We start from the raw sequence: 22,493 nt of genomic DNA, 5'->3' as shown, positions 1-22,493 counted from the left end.
TTGGGGTCTTTTGTCTCTTCTGTATATTTTTGAAGTTCTCATCAGTGTTATTTGGACATAAAAGATGAACTATATATCCTTTCTGGCTTACACCTTAATGAAAATGATGTTTCCTAAAATGCGCAGACTTACACATTTCCCAAGCTTGAGGTCAGGAAGAAGTTTTTCTTCTGGTTGAATGGAATAAAATTTTGCTTTTATCAGCTTTCTTTTTGAGAATGTTAGTTTGTTCCACACAGCCAATTTTGTATGCATGTATAGAAGGGGAGTGTGGACACACTGTTCCTCCCTATTCTTCTCTTTCTTCTTCAGGTGGGCATTGTATGCAGATATCAAAAGGACCACAATTTAAACTCATTTCCAGAGGACAAATTTCTGCCTCATGAAAACATCAGTGGTTACAGTGGTTGAAATAATAGATTCAGAAAGTTGAAAGGTTTGTGGCATCATGACTTGCTGAAGTAAATGGCAGCGTTCGTTGCATGACTCTTGAAAAAAGAATTGAACTCTATTGCCTGTAATCACCACTGCTCTTTTGCCCTTTGTTCCTCCCTGCCAAAAGTGATAATTTTATATCTCCTCCTGCTCGAGAAGTAATGCAGTATGAATGCAATTGGAGTTTCAACAGGCAGCAGTTCCCTGTAATACAATCAAAGAATCATAGAAACACTGAGGTTGGAAAAGACCGCCAAGACAATCCAGTCCAACCATTCACTCACCATCAGTATTTCCCACTAAACCATGTCCTTCAATACGACATCTAAACACTTCTTGAACATTTCCAGGGACGGTGACTCCACCGCCTCCCTGGACAGCCCATTCCAGTATCTGAAAATCCTTTTTCCTAATATCCAACCTGGACCTGGTTCAGCTTGAGGCCTTTCCCTCTTCCTCTTGCTAGTTATGCAGGAGAGAAGGCCAAACCTCACCTCACCACAACCTTCTGTCACGGAGTTGTACAGTGATAAGGTCTCCCCTGAGCCTCCTTGAGACTAAACAATCCCAGTTCCTGTAACAGACACAGCAAACTAAATAAAAAGAAACAAAAAGCTGAAGTGAACGTCAGCACAAGATGATGACCTGCAAACTCAGTTCTAACACATGATCAGTACTCTGAGTATAATGCACAGACTGTTCTTCTGCCCTGGACTCGATGAGTCTATACCATCTCCAAATATAATCCTCTATACTGATTCCTCATTACAATCAAATATATTTTTGGAACATTTCACTTCTATTAAAGCTTTTACTTGATCCTTCATTCTAACCAAATTTTGCAGCATGATGTTTATACTAGAGTTTTAATTAGATCTAGTTCGTTGTGGTACTTGTTAAATGAATTCTTTTATGCATCCTAGTGCTATGGGGCTCTGGCAGCTTCTCCCCCAGCAAGCGATAAAATATGCCTTGGTAGAGGCTATAAATTACTTTTTTTGCGCATATCCTAAGAAAAATTGCAGTTTGACTTTTCCTGTTGCTGATATTCAGAAAGGCAAGTCTGTTGATCTTTGCTGATGTCAGGAGATAGAACTGATGTAGGCACGGCTCTCTTTCTTGTTTGCCTCCTCTTACTACTGTTTCAAAGGCTTTTCATTTTAAGTTACATATAATCAAACCATTTATGTATGCTTTCATTTTTAACCATGACTGATGGTTAAAGATGAATCTCGTAAGAAAGAAGGGCTACTTTTATTCCTTCCCCATCATCTTTTCATTTCTTTTACTGAGTGAAACTCAAAATGGTACAATCAGTTCCAAACACAGAATTTCTTTCAAGTTCATGGTCCATTTACTATGAAAGGTCATATTTACATGCACGTCCTGTCCAAACAAGGCCACCAAAAGGCAATGACAAAGGCTTGAAATTTCTCAGAGTTCAAGATTTCTGCTCTATCAAGGTTTCAATTTTCCACTCACTTTGAAATAGCAACTTGTAGACCTTCCAGTGACACCATATTTTGCCTCTGCACTTGGAAAAGCTCTTTTGGTGTCCCAGGCTGGATTTCTCTTTTCTGAAGTCAGAGCTTCTGGAGATTTTAAGCTACACTTTTTTTTTTTTTTTTTTTGCCAGCCACCTTTATGTATTTTCTTACAATATAACCCAACAGCATCTTCTTGGTTGAAACATTCTGTCTTCTAAGTTTGGTTATTTTCCTTATCTAACAGATGGGGAGAGATAGTCATAGTGAAATCAAAGTGTTCAGAAAAGGGCATTAATCATAGGTGTCTATTTTAAATGAAGATGGAGCTGACTTTCCGAAAAGGATTAGCTTTACTAGAGTGCTTTACGAGGTAGGCAACGTAGATCTCATTGATTTCCTAGCAGCTAGCAGAACTCAACACTTCCTTAGTTTCCTGAAGGTATAAATAACTGTGAGTACTCACCCAGTCGGCAAGTTATGTTGTACTGATGGCAGATGCTCACTAGGGCATTTCTGGCAGAATTCTTCCAGAACTTCTGCTCTATAGAATGTGAGATTTAACTACGTTGGATGTCAGGGGGAAATTCTTTATGGAGAGAGTGGAACAGCTGCCCAGAGAGGCTGTGGATGCCCTGTCCCTGGAGGTGTTCAAGGCCAGATTGGACGGGGCCTGGGCAGCCTGGTCTAGCATTAAATGGGGATATTGGGGGTCCTGCATGTGGCAGGGGGTTGGAGCTTCATGATCCTTGAGGTCCCTTCCAACCCGGACCATTCTGTGATTCTGTGATTCTATTTTGTGGCAAATGTAAATCATAACAGCTACTCGTCTCTTAGTTTTGCCCTCTGCTGGGGTCCACTAGAAGATAAACAAGTGATCTGTCCCTGCTGGCCATATTCACTTACAAAAACTTACTAGAAATTTCAGAGAACAATTTCTACAATTGTCTTTGAAATATCTCCTAATACATTGCATCAAAAAGATGCAAAAAGAAGCAGCAAAACTCCGTAATTCAAGACTATTCAAGGCTGACATACATGAATAAGAAAGCAGCCAATTACAGAAAATACTGCAAGCACATTCTTGCCTCTAGTAAAATAAGAATAAAGCTTACAAAAATCTCCACTGAGGCTTGCTCCCTCTGTAGTATAATTGATACTGTTATATTGCCTCTGAATGAACAGTGAGCTCCTGAGGATAATACAGTCCTTGATGGAGCACAAAACATGAATGGGGAAAAACATTTAGACCCACTTCATAAGCTTTCCCATGTTGATATCTTAAACAGTGAAATTACTGAGTCAACTTTTCTGCAGCAAAATAAGATCTATGTGGAAAACTATGTTAGTGTTTGTGCCTATCAAGTCTGTGGTCTTTCTCAACCTTAAGGCAGAGTCTTTGTTTAAACTATGTTAAAAAAAAATGCCCAAATGCTACACTCTTATCCCACAAAAATAATACATGGAAGACTTTCCAAAAGAATCTCATCACCAGCCACACCCCCACACAATTAATTAATTAAATAAAAAAAAGATGGCAGCTCTGAAGTGTTTAGAAATTCTTCAGAAACAGTGCTGGCATCTTGAGGTTGCACACTGGATTAGCATTTGGATTTGCTTTTGCCCATAATGGAATTTGTGTAGTGGCTGTAGCAATGCAGTTAACGATTACAAGGCAGCCCCAAGAAGTTCTCTGAATGAATTGCAAAAGATGAATGGAAGATCTGAGAAACACGGGCACTAAAACCAAGTAGCTAGCTTCCAGAAAAGAAAAAAAAAATATTTGCATAAATTTGTGGCTCTAAAGAAAGCCTGTGGAACCTGAATTTGCATAATCTAAATGATGAGAAAAGTCAAGGAGACTAAAGACTGTTTAGACATGTTGGTGCCAGGGCTAGCTCTTAACTTGCACAAATCACTTAGTGTGAAGAAATCCCATATGCCCTGATCCTGGAGCCAGAAAAAGTGCTAAGAAAGATTTCCCAGTAGAATGGACAAAAGCCTGTAGTCTACTGGGCAGCAACAACATAAAAAGACTTGGAAGCTCTGTATAATACTACCCAGTAGTGTCACTGGACACTATTCCATATTGAGGAGTGGGAATACAAACTTTGGTAGCCCTGATCCTGTACTTGCAGGGATCAAGAGGCAAAGATCAGTCTCTCATGGTCACCTCTCTCATACCCTTGTAATGGCTGAAATGCCAGGAACTGCTGAATCCTCATGCTGACTGCCAAACTTTGACAGAGAGATGGAGATGCACATCTGTCAGAAGCAGGAAGGCAGACAAGATGCAACCATGGCAGTGCTGTGCTTAGATACCCTCACCCTCCTCCACTGGCTTTCCACCCCCCGATTTCTACTGCTACAAGCTGAACTTCTCTTCAAATTATGGCCGTGCAAAGGAAGGAAGGAAGGTTCTTTTGAAAGAGAAAAAAGCAATGTTTCAGGACTGCAGATAGCCCTCAGTTCACTTTGTTTATTATTCTCTTTAATTTCTGGAGTTACTTAGATTTAAGCTTAAATTAAAATGGTGGTACTTAGTAAGGAGTATCAGAGGCTTACAAATCCAGAGGGTTCTGGGACCTTTTGTTCTTTCATTTCTTTCTGATAATTTAATGCTTTTGAAATTCAAATATATGGAACAGTATACCCTGTCAAGTTTACTCTTTCTGTAAAGTACGTAAATTCCTAAGACTCCTTAAAAATGAAAAGTTTATGTTTTTCAAAGTCTAATTTTTTGTTGAAACATATGGACAGGCAGTGTAATTCAGCAAACAACGTGCCGAGTTCCCTCTTTAATATTTAAAATGCACCCAAGGAATGCAGAAACTGTCTTTAAAACAGAATCTTCTTTCCTGTCAGTGTTTCATATGTGGGGTCATTATATGAAATACTTACTGAGGCTGTTTGCCAAGGCTGGCAAATGGAATGACACACATCGACTTCTGACTCTGATCTACTGGATCAGGTTCGTACTAGAAAAGCCTTCTGCTTAGACCTAGCATGTTTCCTGTTTTCTTCAATTTACATTTATTTGTGTCACATACTAAGTAACAACATGACAGCTTGCATGTTCCTTATTAAGAGAACAATTTACAGAGGAAATGGCACAGTAGCTACTGCTCAAAGATGCATGCCACCTCTCTTCCTGGTGCCTATTAACTCTCTGAGTGCCCATAATCCATGCGTCCCTACTCTTGATGCTCTCTGCAATGCCTATGCTTCTGCTTTAATAATTCTTATTAGTACTTATTTTATGATGTTTGAGAACTTGCCTGTTCCCCCTCAGTTATGAGAACCTGGAAAAAATCAAGGAGAAATTTCCATACTGCAAGCATCTCTGAGCCCTAATGCAAGTGGGGATATGTTACTATGACTTATGTGGTTGGTCACAATTTATATTAATTCACGTTTGAATGTTTCTAAGGAAATGTCTGTGAAATAAACTAATTTGACAGATGGGAACTGCTAATCCCACTTCTACAGCTACTCTTACCCAGTAGGTGCCTTGTTCATTTTACACCTTTTAAATCTTTTAGCTGGCTTATGCTTGTAACACGTCATTTAGTTTTTGCAAACCAAAGCCACAGACACAAACAATTTTTAGGCACAACAAATAATTTACATCTTCAATTGGAGGATGTACGAGAGTCTTAGGGGAAACCAATATCTCTATTCCAAAATACCACTGTGAACAAAGCTCTTCATTTTCCTCATCTGGCTGATGGGGAAATAAAACTTGGATAAAACTCGTCTGTTTGCATGGGCTACCACCCTTCACTTTCACCCTTTGTGTGGGCTCTGTGCAGAATAGTCAATTGCACCCTCCTGCCCCCAGGATGATTCCCCTCTTGGGATTTGGATGCACCTCTCATACAAACTCAGCCCAATGCTTTCATTTCCATTATACTTTTCTTACCATGTGATACACGCAAATAGTGGAAAATCTAGTGTCCATTACTAGGTAATAAGATAAATGTTATTGCTGTCTAGTGTCATCCAGGGGACTATAATTATGTGACTTAGTCAAGGCACATGGCAGAAGTAACATTTTTGTCTCTGTGGGAAGAATTTTGTAGAGGGCTTCAGGAAGTAATCATAAATCACATTCAAGTACATCTGAAGACTGGGCAGCTTCAAATTTACTCTTGGGGGACTGAAACATTTGAGAAAATATTTACTTTTGCCAATGCAGGTAATTTACAACGTCAGATAAGATGACTCTTTAACACTATGCCAAACACTAGAAATTCCAGTATAATTATATTACCTCATTAAACATGAAAAAATAACCTTCATGCACAGGCATGTTTTGAGGTTGCCAGAAGTGGGAAATGTTGCAGCATCCGATGGGCTCAATTAACAGCCCTTGGGATGCAGAAGGGTTGTGAAGAAAATAATGGAAAAAAGTACCCTTGTAAGATTTCTGAATGGAAAGAACTGAAATGCCAGTTGATCATGACTTTTGCTGGCTTCACAATGATATTGATGGCGTGGGAGTTACTCCATGTTACTCATGCATAGTTAGAAGAAACAAAACATAACCTCTGCAGACCTTACAAAAACACATAAGATGAAGACATCATGAATAGCTTCATTTTGCAATATTTAAAGATGGTCATTTTTCCTTGCTAGGAATTAAAAAGAAATAAAGCTAAAGAAGTATGCAACATTCTACCAGGAGCGAGATATGTTCCCCATTATTACCATAGAGAGAAGTACACTGATATGAGTGTCCTTTTCAAAGATACTTTGGTTCTCAATAACAAAGCTTTCTCTACAGGAACAAAATATCAAACCCAAATCTTAGGAAAAACTGTAGCTTTGACAGGTACCCAATCTAGAGATTAATATCTGAAACACAGACTGTCTCAGTGGTTCAACCTGAAATGCTCCATTCTCTATTCTAGGCAGCAGATCTCCTAAAATTTCCTTTTAAGCCTTAGGCTGAGTCAAAATGTTGAAAGACACTAGCTAACATTTGAGCTGTCAAAAGTTGTTCACCTACTGTGTAAGATTCATTAGCTTACCTTAATTGGTTATATACGAACAGTAATAGATATAGACGTCTGAGTGACTTGCAAGAGATCCGAATTGGCTAAGGTGGGCATGTCCAACCAACAGTCCAGCACAGCTAGAAATGCAGCCCACCCCCTCCTCTGTGCCATCATGGCAATGGCCAGTACTCACCCATTGCTCAGGAATGACCAAACACTGGTGTGCTATTAATACTAACTGGACTGAAACCAGGACAAAGAGAGGGAACAGTGCGAACTCAAGTTATGGCAAATAATTTTATGCATTTTGATACCTCGATTAAACGCAGTGCTGTGAGCAGTAGAAGATACCGAGCTGTGCTTTCCGTTGTGATAAGGAATTTAAGAACATGTTTCAAGATTGGAAAAAAACTCACTTTTTAAAATATATGCTTGACTCCATTTTCTATCAGCAGAGATTCCCGACCTGTAAAATTTCAAGTGGAATGTACAGACTCACAATCGGGCATTGAACTCAAAACTCAAAAACACTTTATTCATATTATTGCTTTTTGACAGTATGTACATTTGAGAACAAGTTTTCAAGGATGAAGCACAGCAGAAATGAAATTTCAGCGAAAGTCTCTGCCATACCACTAAGAACTGCAGCCACTGCCACTGAACATACAAAAAAGTCGCATATCCCACTGGTTTTACAATTGCATTGCTCTCCTTTTTTTTTTTTTTTTTTTTTTTTTTTTTTAATAACGTGCAATAAAATTTAAATGTTTTGTAACTTACATATGTTAAAAATTGTATATATTTTAAAAGGGGAGCTCCAAAATAATGCCTCCTATTTTATTACAGTGGATGTTGGTGGTATAGCAGTAGAGGCTGAATGTTCTCACCGCTATTCTGTTACATGTTGTTGTCATGCCACAGATGGCAGCAGAGGGGCAGTCTGACAAATTGGTGTCTCACATGGAAGTGTATCTGAAGCAAAGGTGTGGAAATGAATTCCTCCATGAAGGAAAAATGGCACCCACTGACATCCATCAATGTTTGTTGAATGTTATAGACACCAAACAATGGATTTGAGCACAGTGAGGTAGTGGCAGCAGCAACAGTGAATCACATCTGCTGGTGCAGGCTTTTATGGGCATGGCATGAAGGCTCCTGTTCATCAGTGATGAAAATGCAAAGTTAATGGTGGTGACTATATTGAAAAATCATGTTTTGTAGCTGAGAATTTGCTCTATCAAGTAGTGTTACTGCGCTCATTTTATCTTTTGCAGTTTCCACAGAAATAAATAGGAGGGATTACTTTTGGGGTAACCTACACATATATGGCCCAAGTTCCTCTTCATTCAGTGTGGCTGAAGCAAGCCAAAAGGGCGGACAACCAAGGACTAGAAGATCTTAGTGGTCTTTTCCAATTGTAATGATTCTATGATCCTGTAAGAATAGCATTCTGGAGTAATTGGGCACAGCACCTCATGTTTCGAGCTGTAACAGAAACCATAGAAATTGGCTCCATGGTGCTGAAGCAAGCGAAAGTTACAAGTGGAGATCAAGAAATGAAGATCAGTCAGATTGAAAGATGCATTAGCATTGTACACGGATACATGATTTTAATAGACTATTTCTGCATATTAATGGCAGGTGCCACCATGTATATGTACAGATTATGCTAACAATTTTGCACGCACCTCGTGCATGCACACTGTCTGGTCACTAATTGTGATACTCTTTATTGTACACAGTATGAAACTCTAAACCTTCCTTTTTTTTTTTTTTTTTTTTTTTTCCCACTGAAAATATCTGATTTACTTCTCATTCAGTGTGCATAATAAGTAAGCAATTGTGGAGTAGACTGCAGCTCTGAACGTGAATGTTAGCATATGCTAAAGCAGAATTTGTGTTAAGATTTAAATATAGTGTAAGCAAACAGTAGCTATTGCATAATGTAATGGCTCAGTTCACATCCTGTTCACCTTGTTCATGATGAATACTAACAGCCCAAAGAGAAGAATAAGTTATTGCCCTGATCAATTCAGTCATTTTTATGGACGTAATGGATCAGATTAACCAAGAGTTAATAGCTCTGTCATTGTACATTGGTCTTTTCCCTGCAGACCTAAGCAGAGAATTTGTTTAGAATTCTTTCTTCAACCTCTTCCCCAAAAGAAATTCAGAGTGTTTTCCTCTTCTTGGTCTGCAGTAGAAAATATTTTCTAACATTCACAATAATAGTTGTGAGGAGTCTGTTTCTGGGATAGTCTACTCCCAGTATCAAGTATCACTGATTTGAGCACTGCTGATCTCAACTGAGCACCCACAGAATTTCACAGGTACTAGAAAAAAGACATAATGCAGGCTGGGAATCTTATGGTTATGGAATCTGATTCAGTCAATGGGGATCAGATTTCCCAGTAACCTTCAGTGTTCACAGTCTAAAACACAACTATCGGCAACTCAATTTAGTCAGAGATTTAGAGAACAAAGTTTAAACTCCAGGAGGGTACATTTGATGTGTGTGCTTCTGAAATGGTACTGTCTGCTGTCTAACAGGTTGGCAGAGGGAATTTCTTCACACATGAATAGGTTTCCCAGTCACGCATCAACTTTGGCAGAGTCTTAGGAGAAAGGAAGAGGAGAAATGTTTTCTAAAATATTTGCAGTACATCTCCCGATCAGATGGCAATAATACAAATGCATCTCTCTTCTGAGTATTCAAGTTGCACAACACAAAAATGTGTTCTACTTATTTAAAAAAAAATGGAGACAATTGCTTCTGACAAATAATGGCTACAGAGAAACAGGCACCTTTAACTGCACCATGAGTAGCTTTATTCGCACTTGCAGTAGAAATAGTGGATTTGCTTCTCTCAGGATCATGAAACCAGCCTTATACTATAAGATGCACTTGAGGCTCAGTTTCCAGTTCATAGTCAGCTTCATTATGGTGGAAATTCTGCTCTGGCCAACAAAAGGTCAAGATATAAATCCTAGAGAAAGATCTTTAGCTGTAGTCAACTGCAAGACAGGAAGGAGTTGATAAAGAAGAGTTAAAGACAACACAGATGCATACATATTTTATGTAAGAAGTGGGATTTGTTTTAGAAACATTTATATAATTAACACAAGTGAGTACAGAACTTGTGCAATTGTGTTGTTTTCCTTTTTTTTCTTCTTCTTTTTTTTTTTTTTTTTTTTTTTTTTTTTTTTTTGTAACACTGCAAAAATCTGTGCTATTTAAAAATAGAATTGTTATGCTGTGTTTCTCTCTTTTAAAGATATACCAACCGTGAAAAATTTGGCACAATACACGGGAACACTTCTGAGGCTGATGTCAGAGAAAACCTAACTGGCACATTTGCCAAGCTGCAAGAGAGAAAAACTAATGAGAAAAAAATGAAAGAACAAAGCCTTGTTTTCACTGGCTGCTCCTAAGAACCTGTGATCGTTTGTTCAAATGCTGAAGAAAATTAGTTTACCTTTAAAAATCTGAGAAATGTCTTGAGTCAAATAAGCTCTCGGGGAGGAGAGCTAATTTTCAACTGTGCTTAACCTATTCATCAACATTAAGCTTCAACTGTAAGTGATCCCAGCCGTGCAGAACAATAATAACAATCCAAAGGAGAAATGCAGACACGTTACCTTTCATGTTTTTGAAATACAACTGAATGTTGTAATAGCCAAATAGGATGTGCTTTGCTGTTCCACTAAATCAGTTCAAAACAACCATAGACAACAGATTTCTAAATATTCCATTTTCATATTTTTAACTTCACTGATAATTCGGGCAAACTATCTAATAATAGAACACCCATCCTTCATTTTCTGACATAATGAGGATTTCCCTGTTCATTACAGTGTAAGGCAAAACTCACATACCTATAACTTACACCCTATAGGAACGCCTGAAAGCCCCATTTCCAGTTTGCAATTCCACTGAGGAAAGCCAGCTGCCACAGAATTACAGGTCCGTGCTTCCAAGGACTCGCCATGCCATTGAGACTTCTGTGAACTGCTCTAGAACTGGAACAGCATTTGCAGCCAGAAAACAGGCCACTCCCACTGCTATGTGCCCTATAGTGGTTTTCTGGACCACTGGTTTAGGATTTATGGACATCCAACATCCATCCCACTTGGAACACTGGTGTAACAGCTGGAAAGGGATGAAATACAAATACAAGCAAGGATTCTCATTTTACTGTAAATGAATATATTTCTACTAGTAGTGTTTCTGTCGCAATCATACACAAAATTTGCTGTAGTCACACAAAGAGAGACATCTATTAATCATTAGATGAGGTAGATTAAGCTCATACTGCAAGCAAATCAAAGAAATCCACAAACACAGATACACTACACATACGTTCACATGTATGAGAAAACCAATAAACGAGGACCCATTTTTAAATGTCAGATTCAGAGTTCTATAATAGAGCAGCAAACGTTCATGGAAGATGGAAATGTGGCATATCAATTCTGCAGCACAGGTGGATTTATCAGTGGATTGCCAGTGGAAATCACATTCCATTTTCAGCAGGAATGATGCTGATTAGAATTTGGGACTCTAAGAAAAAATTGTGTAGAAAGTAGTGCCGATGTGAAGCACAGGAAAGAGGAAAGAAAAGATCCTTTAAATGCAAACCTTTTGATAATGTTTCTTTGAATTCCTGTGTTTCTTGTGTTGCACCAGATAGCAACTATCTTCTAGCAGTAGGACTATCAGTTTATTGGGTATGTGGACAGTGCAAGTCATGGGGAAGGCCTCAACCCCAATATGAGAATTAAGGTGCAGAAATAACTGCAAAAGGAGAACAGCCATGCTAGTTTTATTACCTATGCTACTACCTCTAACTATTCAGAAGACCATCTGACTTAAAATTCAGCAGCGAGAGAATAAGACAATGCTCTTTTTAAATTAAATCACGGCACAGAAATCTCATCTCCCACTGTAGCTGTCTCCTTAGAAGATAAGGATTTTTATTTCCTCCTAAACCACTCTGTTGATGAATTTTGCTTTAATCCACAATGTATCAAAATAACAATTGCCCAGAATTTGGCAGGTGCAGAATAATTTGTTCAGTCTGGGATGCTTGATAGCTTTTTTATGATGGCTGTGACACTACATTTGTTTGACTAGTACACTGAACACACAGTAAGAAAGTTGCCAAGAGGAAAATTCGTGATGAAAGAACTGACCCAAAAGGAAAATCATCAGAGAGGGCTGTTTGTAGTGGCATTCTTCACTGAGCGAGCAGCTCGAAGGACTCCACAACAACCACAGGCATGAAAGCTATCCAGCCCGTTGCAGACATATAAAAGCTTGCAATATATTGAGCATCTCTGTGCTCCACTACAGTTTATTTCACAAAACCGTAAAATACATATATTAAAGCTTCACTATTTTATTCTTTAAAATAATATTTTAAATAAGTTTGTTCTCTCCCGAAATGCTACGTTTATTGTAAGGTTTTAGTTCATATCTCCCCAGACACTTCATGTTATTTATCAAGCTGCAAGATAGAACTTGTGAGAACATTAAAACACTGCACAAGAGTGCAGGGAAGAGTAAAAGTGTAAACTGGCACATGTCAATGACTTGAAATTACTCACATGACATTTTGTTCTCTGATCAAGGTTTACTGAAGTGACATCACACAATTTTTCCTACTACTGCATTCAGAATTCCAAATACTATTTTATACCTCATTTTAGGACTGCAATGCAATTTCCCTGACATTGATTTCCAGGTATCCTATTTCCCATCATAGATTACATCCACTTCTGGTATCCAGCGGATCCCTCCATCCTCTGTGCATGAAAGAGAAAGGTCTTTTCTTGTAACAATTGTCCAAATGCACTCATCATTGCAGCATGTCCTAATGCCACATGTGGAAGCAGCTGGAGAAATGTTTTTCTGTATTTGAAATTGATGTTCGAGTCTATGTTTAGCCAAATAAATCTCTGGCATTGCAAACACGCAAATTCCTGAGCACCAATTTGACTGTGCACTGAAGATATATTTCTGTTTTTGTAACGATGTATATTTTTCCTTAGGGCTGATAGGCACTAGAGCCTATCAATCCAACACAAAGCACACACTTTAAAGCACTTTATAAAAATGAAGTCATGTGTTTACACATCGAACGTCTTCACCGAGGGGTCAGTTCTCTATGCTAAATTAGCTACCTAAGCCTTCCTACAGTAGATGTGGAATTTTCTACCCTATTAATGATTTTGCATCAACTTCCAGGAATGCAAGCTTACATGAAAACTGACAAATCTCACAATTCCCTCAAGCACTTGCCTAAGTTATTTATAGTAAGTTTAGGAACTGCTTTTATGTCCTCTCTGAAACATTCTTAACTTCCTCAAGGACACTCAAAGTGCAAGAAGACATAAGCGACAGTAACAATTTATTGCTCATTTTTCATTTCTCCTCTTTACCTTAAAAAAAATTCAATGATACGAGCACCCTGTATCCTACAGTGCTTAGTTCTCTTAATGCAAGTTTGAACTTGGGAAAAAATGCACAGTATGCCTTCACTTAGAATTGTATCAGACTTACAGTTGGCTGCTTCTTTTAATGTCATCCCTGCTCCGACCTTTTCTTCCAATCGCATCCTCAGACTTTTGGTCAATTTGAGTAATTTACATTCTATTTTCAGCTTCTTGCTGCATACAAAACAGTCAGGTTAAAGCCTGTAGAGATCAGTACATACGCAGAGCAGTTCAAGGAGAGAAATTAAACAGACTCCTCTATTATGACTTTGGGTACCTAAAGTACACCAGGGCACAGGCTTAGAACATGCATTGTTGGAGCACTGCCAGGAGCCAATCAAGAGTCTATCTGTCTTTGAAGTTATTACTTTGCCTCCAAAATACAAGCAAAAGGAATACTGTATCAGAACAGCATTTCTTATTCTGCTAGAATCCTACAGAGAAAACTCAGACCAGCCTACCATTTCCACATAGGCCCAATTTCTCCCAGCAGTTGCTCTGGCATCTGAACTTCCATGGCCACACACAGACTTATGCCTACACCCTCCTTTACAGCAAATATGTACAGCACACAGAATCAGGAGTGGGCTTTCTAGCAGAAAATTAGGACTCCCTAAAACCAAGTAGCTCCAGAAGCCTACAAGATTCTGGCAGTGTAATGCATACCCCCAGGCAACAAATTTTCCACAGTTTAAAGTCTATATAATAGAAACTCATGCTGCTTTCCTGCTACACTCCTTATTTTGCCCACCCTGCAGGGAATAAGACACCTGGAATCAATTAGATAAACCCATAATCTGAAAGCCTGCTCCCAATAGCATTTAAATACATATGTGGGATTACAAGTAGCAGCTGCAGATGATCTGGCAAAGGATAAAAGGAGTTTAACCATTTGCCTTCTGTCTAGTGTGCTGGAGGAAGTCTTTCCTTTGTAAGGTTAGTGTAAGTGTGTAAACTTAACTTATCTATGCAATGTATGCTATGCTTGGGATCTACTATAAGTCATTTGAATTAGGAAGATTGAGAGTGTCTTGTACTTTCTTCTATAATGCATTTTGTTATACAAGAGAGAAAAGAGATATAGAAGAACTAACACTTAAGCAAAGTTCTACTTGAGCCAATGAGGATTCAAATGTGCTGAAAGTTTCTCTACTACCAGTTTTATTAAAATGCATAACCTATCACTACACATCAGGCAGTATTAACTAACGAAATGCATACATGAACTCATAGTTGAGGTAAGTCCAACCAAAATGATTATGTTAAATTAAAGATTTCTGAGACTAACTTTTTTTTTTTTTTTTTTTTTTTTTTTTTTTTTTTTTAGGGTTTCGGTTTTTTGGAAATTTTCTGAGCCTCAAAGGCATATGATATATGCTAAGGAGGCACACAGTGTGATCCAGCACCTAGGGGACAGTTTTCCACTTTGCTTATGAATGCTATCATATTGTTTTAATAAATACAAGGTAAAATTTTAAGACTTTTATTTTTAAAATTATTTCTCCCCTACTTTTACTTTCTGGAAGCAGGAAAAGTCACCAAGTCTTAAACAAATGTGTCCAATTTCGGGGAAATTCTGGATCAGTGAACTTCTCATTTCCGTATGCAGTAGGTGGAGAGTCAGATTTTTTTCATGATTTTGGCTCTACACTGGGCAAAATGCAAGTTCAGGCTAATTTTTGGATTACTGAATTGGTAGGCTGTTAACACTCTGAGGGGGCATATAGAAGTTTTCATCTTTGACTTCTTTTATTACAACTCAGAAAATGGGATGATGTGTATCTTAAGACTTATTAACAGATCACAAATATGAACCTTAATTATAAAAGCAAGAAATCCCAACTATATTTAACTTTTTAAACATTTGAAAATAGAACAATATGAAGGCTGCTCCCAAAGTAATGCTTCCTATTTAATTAAATAAATGTAATTTAATGATGGCTCACAAAGTCAGAGGCAGGTTTTGGTGGTATGGCAGTGAGGCTGAGCCTTCCTGCTGAAACAGCATTACATTTTGTTTTTGTGCAATAGATGGCAGCAGAGTGGCAATCTGGAAAAATATCTGACCTGGGAGGCGTATGAAGCAATGGAGTGGAATTGAATCCCGCCGTGCAGAAAAAAATGCACCCATTGGCATTAATTGTGCTTGCTGAATGTTTATGTCGACCAGCCAGTGGAAATGAGCACAGTGAGGTGGTGGGTAGTGTGTTTCAGCAGTGGTGACAGCAACAGTGGTCACCTTTGCTGGTGCAGATGATTGTGAATGTGGTATGCAGACTCCAGTTAATCTCTGATGAAAATGCAGAAGAAATGTTGGTAACTGTGTTGAAAACTGGTGTTTTGTAGCTGAGATGTGCTCTATCAAAGAGTGTTATTGTGCTCTTTGCATCTTTTATTTCCATGGAAATAAATAGGAGTCATTATTTCTGGAGTAACATACATAGTCTCCCATAGGTCAGAAAATACCTTCAAGATCACCAAGTCCAGCTATCAATCCAACCTGACAAACTCCAGTGCTGAACCATGTCCCTTAGTGCCACACCTACACATCTCTTACTAGGGACGGGGGCTTCCATCCCTGGGCACCCTACTTCAATGCCTGACTGTCCAGTCTGTGAATAAATTTTTCCTGATGTCTGTTCTAAAACTCTCTCTGGCACAGCATGAGAGTTTCTCACATCTTACCACTTTACTTATGAGGAAACAGATCAACACCCTTCTTGCAATAACCTGCTTTCAGGCAGTTGGAGAGAGTGATGGTGTCTCCCCTCAGCCTTCTTTTCTCTGAACTAAATAACATCAGTCATGCCTAATTACCTTCAAGCCATCCTCTGAAATTAATTTTCTGAACTATGTGAAGTTCACACGAGGTCTGTAACATCAGAGACTTCAAAAGAAAACTATATTTCATGCAAATACAGATTATTTTCAGAAATTAGAGCCACTTCCTACATGTCCTGCTGTTCTCTCAAATATAATAGAAAGTGTCGTTTGATCAGGAAGTACAAAATTTAACTCCTGAACAAAATGAAATAAGTTACAGTAACAGGGCAACTGGCACTAATATTCCGCCATACTTGAAAAATCAGAGATCATATGATTAGACTGAGTGTTATGAAAACCACAATGGCCATTGTGTGATATTCTGCAACGAACAGGTATTAGTATTAATATACTCAGTAGGATACTGCAAAGTCAAGATTCATTATCACATTTTCCAGTAATAGGATTTTTTTCCAAATACATGTTTTTAATTCCACAAAGGAAAACGGAGGATAAAACCCATGTCTTGGTGGAAGGGGAGCTACAGAAAAGCTGTGAGCAAGTTACATGGTGTCACAGATGATGCAACTCAGGAAATGTTGCATATGAAGTTCAACAGGAACTCCAACGAAGCTCTGTAAATTCATTTATTAAATGGCAATATACATTTGCATTCTTATACATTATCAGCTATCTGTGAGTGTTTAAGCTGCAAAATATTTAGTATATTCTAAAAAAAAAAAAAAGCCCCAGTAACTCACAAATTCTCCACATAGATAGATCTGACTATGTGACGTTTTTCCTCATAGCTGTTTCTATAAATGTTTCAAATATATGTACTGCTATAAGCACAAGAAAGAAAATAATCAGGAATGTTGGTTCTACAGTCTTAACCTGTTATAGACATGCAGCCAATAAAACAAGTTCTCACACAACATGCAAGTACCCTGCTTTGTGTCTCACAGATGTAATTCCACTGGCTTCTCTGGAGGTGTGCTTCACTGAGATGAAAAGTCTGCTCAGCAAATGCAAAGAGACGCTCAAAGCAGAAAGAAGAATTCACAGCCCAGTTAGTGCTATGAACTTTTGATCCTGGACTGCTAGGAAGGTGGCATAAATGAGGGAAGTGTAATTCTGCTCTAATTTAAGACATCAGCATTCAGCCTTGCTGGTTTTGTACAACATGGTAGCGCTGCCAGGAACAGAATTTTTCTTAATAGGGCTCAGGACAGAGGAGGAGGAAGGTACTACTGAAGTGATTTAATACTCTGTGATAATCACCTCCCTCTCAAGGATAATTCCTCTCCTGAAGGACACAAAAAACATGCTGGTTTTGAAGGCAGTGGACAGTGTAATGTACTGGTGTAGACAAGAACCAAGACCAAATTGTTTAACCTTTTCTTTCTTGGTAGGAATTTCTCCTAAAAAGCCAGCTATGACTGCTGATAAAATTAAAGCAGAGATTCCTCACATGAGGAGGCCCTCTAGTTTCCAGGAATTATTGAGGTTTGGGAGTGGGTTACATACATGTATATATAAAAAAATGTGTGTGTGTGTGTATATGTATCAACGCACACATACACATGCATGCACATATAAAATTAATCTTATATTTTCCCCTTGTTTTAAAATATAAAACAAAACAAAACAAAAAAAAACGATCCTGAAAAAAATATTTTGTCGTTTCCTCATGAAAGGCCTAGTCTATGTGATTATTAAGGGAAGTGCCAGCAAGAAACCAAAAAAAAAAAAAAAAAAAAAAAGAAAAAGAAAAATTAAGGATGGCCAATAATTTAAAATAATTGAAAACTCCAGCACTAGAGGATGGCTTCTCATAAAACAGAACTGTTGGGAAGTGACAGTCATGAAGATAACCATGTGTTACAGGCATTCTAATAACTGCCAGTAATTAAGGTGGCCATAGCAGCCTTTAGGAAATTTGAATGAAGAAGCACAGGTTGCAGGATGAATGTTTGAAAGAAGCTGCATTAAGTCAGGCCATGAATGTACAGCTAAATTGCAGGTGTAACACAGCTTTCTAAATAGAACTGATGTGTAATCATCTTAACCTTGTGAGTACTGAATCTATTCATCCTGGTATCTAAAGCATGGAATTGGAAACTGCAGATCTACTATTATAGACTTCACAGGCATAACATATTTCTGTAACATATAACCCGTACTAAGTGCTATTATTTGCATGTACCAGTAATGGAAGGGTGGTTTGGAGCCATGTCATCTCCCAGGCTACCTGCTGAGTTGTTTGGCTGCAAGGTGAGAGACAGCATGAGGTCCTGGGATTCACTGACCAGTGCATCACATGTCCTTCCAGATGAAAAAGCCCAGCAAAGAGAAGTGGGGTGATGGAAGGAGGTAGTAACTGGGAGGAGGTAAAGCTGAGATAGAAAAGACCAAACACTGACACACATGGGAAGCTTGTGCCTTTTAAAAAAAGCAACTCAGCTATTCTGTTTGTTGTCCACTTCTGGTTTTCTTGCTACTATTATTCCATCCTGCTATATGTTCACGCCAAAGCCTCTCCTGAGTTATTTTATTCCACACAGGTACTGGCTGACTGTGTCCTTTCTGGTCTTTTATTCGGCCTCCATCATCCCTCCAAGGTAGGACTTCCTCTCCAAACGATAGGTGGGACAATCCAATTCTACGAGAAAACAAACACCTGTTGATCATCTTCTTCTGAAGTACTGAAAAGTCCTAAAGAATGTGATCTTCAGCACGACAAGGAAGCACTTTTCAGTAGGATATCTATCAAGGTGACAGCTGTCTCGTGAAGCTGACAGTCCCCCCTTGAAACATCCCTAGCTGAAACTCTTAATTCTCATATAGGTGTTAACAGTCTGGACATCTGTACTTCCTTACCAGTCATTGGCAAAAATGAACCAGCAGCTTATTCTTTTCTGGGTTGAGGTACATATCAGCTTTTAACATCTTCTATGGATCCTTGTTCAGCTCGGGGTCTGCATGCCCTCTGTACCTCTGGAGTAAAGGAGGTGGTCTGTAATGCCTAATGCTACAAGGACAATCACTGCTCTCCAAGCAGCCATGTGAAGTGGCATTTACACTCAGGAATGGAAAAGAAGGATCTGGAATCAAGCTGAAATTTCCAGGAGCTACTACCTCCAAGATATCCATCTCTCCTCTGATGTGGAGGAGGCATGTAAAGTATGGACAATAACAGGAGTTAAAACTTGGGTCAGGTTAGAGTTACAGAGGTTATAGGTTATAGAGCTGTTTGCCTTGTTGTACAAAATTTTTACTCTACACTATTTTTTAAATTACAGATGAGTTTGCTTATATGCATTTATATTCATCAAAGTGATCAAGCGGCACGTGCTCTTTCTAATTACCTCTTCAATGCACAGTGCTTCTCAAACACGTAGTGGTTTGTGTATTTGTTTGCTTGTTTGTTTGTTTGATCTGATCCCTTAATCAGTAGATGAGGAAAACAAGATGATTCAGGATTCAGATAATTGTGCATTGTCTCCATAACTACTCTGAAATAATGATAGTTTGATGACCACGAGGGTAATTAGAAATACAGTGACAGTAACTGCAGAATCCATGAAAGAAACTACAGGTCAGAATTGCTTTTGTAATGTCATTTCCACGGTGATAGGAGGAATTACTGCTTATTGGCAGTTTATTACCACACATAATTCTGATCATTCTAGGCTATCCAAGTGATGTAGAAAAACAAATCATGTAATTTAGTTCCTCCAGCAAGCTGGTAGTATACAATTCATTCTAGGAGTCATTCATTTCAGGAATGCTGTGTCTTTGTTAATGAATTAAACTTACTGCCTTATAACTGGTGCACAGTGGTTAAAAAAATTTACAGTGAGGCATTTACAGTTTCAGGCTGATTTACTTGCATGTGCGTGTAGTCCCTCGGGAATACTTCCTCCAGTGTTGTTGCACAGTTATTATTTTTCCTTTCTCTAGGACTGGTCTGGCAAGGCAGGAGGTGGCAGCCATCAGAAATAGGTTTTTATGACTGCAAAAACATTATAGCTCAAAAAATCCAGGCACAGCATCTCACTCAGTCTAAAACAGGGAGGAAAATGTAAAAACCATGGCTCTAGGGGAGTACTGGGAAGTAGACCAAAATTAATTTATTCTCATTATGACTAATTCGGGAAAACATCTCTCTTCTGGAAAGTGTTTATGCACGTGCTCCTTTGACTTCAATGGGAGTTGAGGGAACTTTACAGGGCTGAGCTGGCAAACTTTCATCTCAAGAGTGTATTGTAATATTTTGAAAGTATGTGTATGTTTTTCTTCCATTTAAAAGGCATATAGATGGCTTGAATCAAAACCCAATGTCAGGTCTTGTCTGTGTTGACATACACATATGATAGTTTCCTATTGGTGTTTCATAACTTTATAGAAAATGAATTTGTTAAGAAAAAAAAAATCATATATACTCTCTACAAAACCTAAAGGATGAGTTTAATATCTACCGAAATGGAACCTTGCTTACTGAAATCTTCTGTTATAGAACCATGGAACATTTCCCCGGGAATTATCCCTGGTTTTATCCCTCTAAAAGTCTGTGGAATTTTCCTAGAATAAATGTGAACAAGATGTGATCCTCAACATTTTCTCCTGTCAAAATCCTTTATGTTCCATAGCACTAAGGCAGGCATTTCAGCTATTGTCCTCCACACCCTTTGTTACCTATACTTTGCTTTGAATGGAATATATTTTCCAGTTTGCCTGCTGTCTTGGTAGCCTTTGTCAAAATAAGTATGTCAAAAGCTGCCAGAAGTGTTGTCCCCTCCACTCAGCTACATTTTTTTATTATTGCAGTGCAAATAAAGTACTTCATCCTGTGCTGTTCTCCTCCTAAATCTATGGCCTGAGCAATATGCAGGAGGAAGCCTGCAGGAGCTGCTGATGGCCAGTGGTGACTGACACAAAAATGAAAGCACAACTGACCGACCCACATTCATAAACAACTGAACCATGGGTGCTTCTCGCAGTGATTTATGCAAGAAGATGACTCTGATAACAGTCAGAAGACCTTTAGATCCCTTGCTCCATCCCTTGCAGCCTCAGGTTTTGCATAACTCAAAGAAGTCTTTCCATTCATTATAGAGGATTTCAAATTAGATGTGGAAAGTTTTTGCAGCCCCAAGAGGCCAAAATCTGAAGACTCCCTGCAAAAAGCTATCTTGAGCTTGTAAAGAAAGCTGCTCCACTAAGACTGCTTTTACGTAGGATAGTAAACATAAAATAGAATCATAGGATCATAGAGTGGCCTGGGTTGAAAAGGACCATCACAATCATCTAGTTTCAGCCTCCCTGCTAAAATAGCTACACTTCCCGTGGAAAAGTGAGGCTTTTTATTGAGAAACAAAGATCTATGGGAGAGAGCAATATCTCTAGTTCCTCAATGCTTTCATTGATTAATATTTTATTTGACATGACCATAGTTTTCCTCTTCGGTCTTCAGTAATGAGAAAAATGAGAAGCTGGATTACGTGTAGCTTTCTCAGCGCTAAAACTTTATGACACTTTGATAGGTGGAATTCCAGGTCTTAAAATTTGAAACCTGACGTTGTGATGTACAAAGAATTGAATTGCCCCTCCCAATTAATTCGAAAAGGTACAGCATGAACCTCTTAGATTTTAGAAAATACTAAATAAAAAGTTGATGTAAAAAAATGTCATAAAATGTATTTGCATAAACAAACAAAAAATACCAAAACCAACCACCACCACCAACAACAATAACAAAAAAGAGAAAAATAATTGATCGCTGAGAAATTTTGTATATGCACTTGACTAGGAATAGCAGAGAAGTGAAAAACTAGCTGCCATGCTCTGGAGGTTCCTCAGACTGAAAATTTCATTGTTGCAGACTGGATCTTTGTAAATTTCTTGCATTTCATCTAAGGATGGTGTCAGAGATCTGACATCCCTTTGGCAAAATACTGTATCTTCTCTTTTGTAGTGATTTTCTTAAATAGATGTTTAAAATTCTTTGTCGTTGTTTGACATGACTAATATATAACAAGCACAGATTCCTTGTGCATATTCCCTCTCTCAGTTAATACTACTGCAGATTAGTTTAGATTGCACTAAAACAAATGATCCTCCCTCTAATCTGACACCTGCTGAATAGGTGAGTTGGTGCATGCAGTCAATTCATAAGCAGGCTGAAAATAGTCACAGAAGAGATGCAGTGTATGGAAAGCACTGTGAGACTTCCAGCCAGGATTGCATACCTCAGTTGAGAGTGTCTGAAGTCAGCCCAGTACCCTTCAAACACGCAGCCTTAATGGCTTTATTG

The sequence above is a fragment of the Centrocercus urophasianus genome, unplaced genomic scaffold, assembly GCF_019232065.1.
Source record: "Centrocercus urophasianus isolate 14NV4802_14NV808 unplaced genomic scaffold, USGS_Curo_1.0 seq_31, whole genome shotgun sequence".
NCBI lineage: Eukaryota > Metazoa > Chordata > Aves > Galliformes > Phasianidae > Centrocercus > Centrocercus urophasianus.
This window is presented reverse-complemented; position numbering follows the sequence as displayed.